This window comes from Moschus berezovskii, chromosome 5 (genome assembly GCF_049115385.1).
Source record: "Moschus berezovskii isolate FMDL1 chromosome 5, NW_MosBer_1.0, whole genome shotgun sequence".
Taxonomy (NCBI): Eukaryota; Metazoa; Chordata; class Mammalia; order Artiodactyla; family Moschidae; genus Moschus; species Moschus berezovskii.
In genome coordinates this window covers 26,658,366-26,664,093 of record NC_142464.1, presented here as the reverse complement: position 1 = coordinate 26,664,093, position 5,728 = coordinate 26,658,366, and the positions used below count along the sequence as shown (strand labels likewise).

At 38.5% G+C, this 5,728-nt stretch overlaps 1 pseudogene; it reads left to right on the top strand.

The window, feature by feature from the left end:
• Positions 1 to 2,889: 2,889 nt before the first annotated feature.
• On the top strand, positions 2,890 to 3,846 carry LOC129561841 (large ribosomal subunit protein eL6 pseudogene; annotated as a pseudogene).
• Positions 3,847 to 5,728: the final 1,882 nt, after the last annotated feature.

The following is a 5,728-nucleotide window of genomic DNA, read 5'->3' as shown; positions in this document are numbered from 1 at the left end:
AAAATTATTATCCATATGGTGTTCAGAATCTGATGAAGAATTGGGGCATAAACAAATAATCACATAAACTTACTGATAGGATTAAAAGCTGAGATAAGTGCTATGAAGGAAAACATAGGAAGCTAAGACAGAAAATAATAGGGAAACTTGAACTAGGTTAAAGAGCAGGGAAGACCTCAGTAAGGATATGACATTTTAGTTGATACCTAAAGGAGAGGTAGAGTAAAGTAATTAGGAAGAGAATGTGCAAAGGTCCTAAGGCAACATGTGCCTGAGAAATATTTTCTGAAAAAACATTTGCCACAACATATGAAATATATATATTTTTGGCAGGACAGATTCTCCAGGAAGCAGAACCTGAGACAGAATATTTGTTAGGAAGTACTTTTGGATTAATCCCTGTGAACGCAAGGGAAGGATTTAGGATTTGGTCAAGGGAGAAGTTCACTGCAACACAGACCCAAAGAACAGCTCTGGTTGACCACTCAGGGAGTTCTAGAGGTAAAATGGCCTGTCAGGATCCTACCCTACTAGGCCAGAATGGCTCGACCTTTAAACCTTTCATTCATCACGTCAGCCTTTGGCTATCAGTCACTGTGGTGAGCATGTGACTTTGGGCTAAGTGGCTTTTCACTTCTGACACCATCCCAGAAGGACCTGATAGCTGAAGGCTCTCTGCTAATAGTACTCCCTGCAGCTGAGACAGCAAGCTCCTCCTTGAAAGGGGGGTCTGGGCGACACATCCATATCCATACGACACGTCCGTATCCATCCCAATATTCAATATTATGACGAGATTTTACAAATCAATACAAGACAAATAACCCAATAACCAACAAAGTAGAAGACAAAAGTAGGCAATTCACAGAAAAATCATGTCATCAACAAATGTATAAAAACAAACTCAATCCAATTGTTAGCAACAAGAAAAATGCAAAATAGAATAAGAAGCCTTTGTGTTTGTTGTGCATTGCATTGGAAAGAGTTTAATGATGATAAAACCAATAATAGATGAAGGTGTAATTAGTTACACTGCTGCTCATCCTGAGATTTCTAAACAAAGGTCTCTCTCAATGTGATACAGTTTCCTCTGTGAAGGAGCAAGCAACTCTGTTAGATAGTATACCGGAGCAAGCTGAATTTCCACGCTGGGTTAGGGGGTGGGCAGAAATTAAACTGTTAAATGGACTGATACATGTAACTGTCCCCACAGTCCACAGGAAAAGCAAGCATAAAATTTTATAGGGGTTCATCATAAAAGCATCTCTATTTCTAGGCTTCTGTTCTGAGGTTCAGCTATTCTGGGGTGAGATGTTCTAATTTGTATTTGTCGAAAAAAGAACTTACCTGTGTTTTTGTCATTGTTCTGTCGCTCAGTTATGTCCAACTCTTTGAGACCCCATGGACTGCAGCATACCTGGCTTCCCTGTCCTTCACCATCTGCCTGTGTTTATGTATACACTAATAAATGCAGAGAAAAATCTGGAAAGACATCTCTGAAGTTTACTTCTGAGTAGTTATGTTGTTCTTGTTCTTACAATAGCATGTATTATTTTAGTATTTTTCAAAAGCTTTACATGATCTTACAGAAAAAGTGATGCCTTCCGCTATAGTATTTTCTGAGCTCTCCAGTAGCTAACCATTTTCAGAGTTTCATTCAACCCCCATGCGGACAGTCTCTTTTCTTTTTTATAAGACACTTTTGAAGAATCGCCACTACTCTGACCATCTCCCTTTTCAAAAAAAATTTAGGCAGATTGAAAGTAAGAGAGGAAGACAGGACAAAAAAACCGTCCACACTGGATGGATCACAGTGGTTATCAGAGGAAAAGAGTAGATAGATTATGTGGAACCTTATGGGTCATTTTAAGAATTTTGAAATTTATCTTAAATACATTGGAAACCCAGTGAGGGATTTTAAGCAGGGGATACTGTGATTCAATTTTTGTAGGTATCACCTTGGTTGGTGTGTCCGTTAGAGAGTTGCAAGTATGCATCTAGGGCTCTGATTAAGAGGCCACTGGAGACTCCAAGAAAGAGACAATGGGAGCAGTGGGAGTGGCACGAAAAACGGCGGGAAACACGAGGCTTTCCTGGGGTCGTGGAGTTAATGGGAAAGGTAGAGAAGCTGATATAGGAAACAATTTCCAGGGTGGAGCAGAAAGAATAAATTCAGCACACAGAAAGAGCAGTCTGAGAGAGAGAAGAAGGACAAGATGATTGGACGTGGAGGGGAAAACAGAACTAAGAACTGTGGAGCTGAGGAAGAATGAGTTAAGGGTAAAATTAAAAGAAAAATGTTAGGAAAGTGAGTGGAGCTATAATTTGGAGGGCAAAAAATAGGAGTGGTGGTGGTTTAGTCGCTAAGTCGTGTCCGACTCTTGTGACCCCATGTAGCCTGCCAGGCTCCTATGTCCATGGGATTCTCCAGGCAAGAATACTGGAGTGGTTGCCGTGCCCTCCTCCAGGGGATCTTCCTGACCCAGGGATCTAACCCAGGTCTCCTGCATTGCAGGCAGAGTCTTTACTGACTGAGCTACAAGTAGTGACCTGTATCTTTGAGCATCAGTTAAGAAAAGATAAAATGATTGTGCACTTTTTAAAAAACTAGATGTTATATCTTAAAATTTTTTTAATTAGGAAAACCAATATCTGCTATTGTGTCTAAGCAGGTTTCAGTTTTTTCCTATTATTGAAAAGTATCTCTTCTGTTACAAAATATAAAAATTATGTTAATATCTGCTTAGCGGTACCTGGTATAATACAGCACACTTGAACAGACATTTAGTTGAGGAAGATACTTCTGAAGCTAGTTTATTGTATATTTCTTACCTCCTAAGCTAAATTCTAAAATATATTTTCTTCTCATAAGGACACTTAATATTGTATTCTTTAAGACAAAGAACTGCTCTTTCCTATCTTGCAAGATGGCGGGTGAAAAGGCTGAGAAGCCAGATACTAAGAAAAAACCTGAAGCCAAGAAGGCTGATGCTGGCAACAAGGCTAAAAAGGTGGAAAAGGTGAAGAAAGTTAAGAAGGGAAAGCCCCACTGCAGCTGAAATCCTGTCCTGGTCAGAGGAATTGGCAGATATTCCCGATCAGCCATGTACTCCAGAAAGGCGCTGTACAAGAGAAAGTATTCAGCAGCTAAATCCAAGGTCGAAAAGAAAAAGACGGTTCGGGTTCTTGCTACTGTCACCAAACCAGTTGGTGGCGACAAGAATGGTGGTTCCCGAGTGGTCAAACTTCGCAAAATGCCTAGGTATTACCCTACTGAAGACGTGCCTCGGAAACTGTTGAGTCACAGCAAAAAACCCTTCAGTAAGCATGTGAGGAAGCTGCATGCCAGCATCACTCCTGGGGCCATTCTGATCATCCTCGCTGGGCGCCACAGAGGCAAGAGGGTTGTTTTCCTGAAGCAGCTGGCAGTGGCTTGCTACTTGTGACCGGGCCTCTATCCCTCAATCGAGTTCCTCTGCATAGAACACACCAGAAATTTGTCATTGCCACCTCCACCAAAATCGATATCGGTGATGTGAAAATCCCAGAACATCTCACTGACACTTATTTTAAGAAGAAGAAGCTTCGTAAACTGAGACACCAGGAGGGTGAGATCTTCGACACAGAGAGAGAGAAATACGAGATCACAGAGCAGCGCAAGGTTGATCAGAAAGCTGTGGACTCACAAATTCTGCAAAGAATCAAAGCTGTCCCTCAGCTCCAGGGCTACCTCCGCTCTGTGTTTGCTCTCACAAATGGAATTTATCCTCACAAAGTAGTATTCTGAACTTCTTGCAAAGAACCTAATTAAATAACTTGTCCATTTCCAAAAAAAAAGACAAAGAACTTTCCCACTGCAATAAAGATAAATAGTAATACCTCTAACACAAAATAGAATTACTTAATTAACACAATTTTAATCAATAGGAGTTATGAATTTTGTGGAATAAGTTACTCTCAGCCCCATCTGGGTTAGAAGCCCCTCAAGGAGAGATGGTCCTTGAGTTTAGGATCTGAACTCTCTAATGACGTGGAGCAAGGCAGCAGCAATTATACATCCTATTCATGCTATGGAAACCAGCATCATTTATCAGAGCCATTCATGAATTCTACATTCCCCAGGCCTTTTCATATAAGACCAATCAGGGCGCATAACTTCCTGTCAGGCTAATGTCAAAAATATCCTCCTCGGCTAGACCAGCCAGTGGCTCGATCAGCAATGGCCTGTGAGCTGTCTGAACTGTCTAGGACTGAGTTTGATCTTATCTGAAGGAGGGCAAAGGGAAGTGGGGAAGTGAAGTTAAGTGGAGGCCTTTCCCATAAAGTCAAGCAGACCATAAGCCACTGGAAAAATCTCTTGACAGCTGCTCACTACTTTCTTGTTTGAGAAGAAATGAGTATGCTGTGGTCTTTGGAGAACTTTTTAGGAGAGTATGCTATTAGCTAGACTGTTAGTCTGGCGAATGATTCTAGCATATATACCTTTTAAAAGCTCTCACCTAATTTTAGTATGTATACTTATAAAATATACACATCCTATTATAACATATATGTAAATTATGTGGAATAAAATTTAATTATACAAAATTTTATTTCAAAATCTTTTTCCAAAAAAAACTTTATATGTGAAAATATTATCAAAATTACCTAAGTAGTCTCATCAGACTCTTCTTGGCTGAATTTGGTATCACAGTGCCATCCACTTTATCACAGATACATGAGGTTTCCCTAGAGAAAACTACCACAATATGTCTTTAAGAAAGAAAATGTCAGTAACCGATTAGCCCCATTTGCTGAAATCATTTTCCTTTTTATTCATTTTTACTTCAGTGACTAAGAAATAATTTATTTTTGGTAAGTAGAAAAGAAAAACCCACATAAGTAGTACTTAAAAATAAATTCCCATTCACCATCTTTAAGACTACAAAAAGGAAATAAACACATATAAATAAAAAGTAACAAGGTAATTTAACCTTAAAATGATGAATATGGAGGTGACTAAACTAAGATACCTTTTGAATAACTTTTGGAAATCTACAGCTGGTTCTTACCTGTGAGTTCAGTTATTTTACTTAATTTCTATTGGCTTTCATTTTCAACTCATCATCAATAAAAGACAAATTTCTCCATCTTAAAAATGATGCTTGAGTCTTTCTCCAGAAACTAGACAAGAGAGATGATGAGGAAGCATTTAATCCTATTTTTAAGCAAATATTCAAATGAACATTTTCCCTTATTTGCAGCCATCATACAGTTATTTCAATTTCCCTGCCTTTGTTTGAAATATTCTCTGTAATCTTTTCTTAGAAATATCGTTCAGAACAGGTTACCAGCCAATTTAAAAATATTAGTCTCATCATATCATAATGATGTCTCATTTTAGACCCCAAAATGTTATTACTCAGTGAAATCATAAGTCCTTTCCCTGCTCCAAATAACTCTCAGCTCTTACAAAAGTAAAATTATTTAGGACAAAATAATTGTCTTTATTGAGAATATTCCAAAGAGAATGTTTTAGGCACTGAATAAAAAGGACAGGAATACCCATAGATAATTGTCCTTTCAAATTTTCAAAACATCTTCAAGTCTTTCATCTCATTTATTCTTTATGACTTTCTTTAGGTATTATTAATCCCATGTAGAGGAAGAAACTGAATTCTGAAGAAGCCATCAGTCACTTGTTTGATAAATATTACGTGATGTCTATTACTGACCAACACTGGTAGAT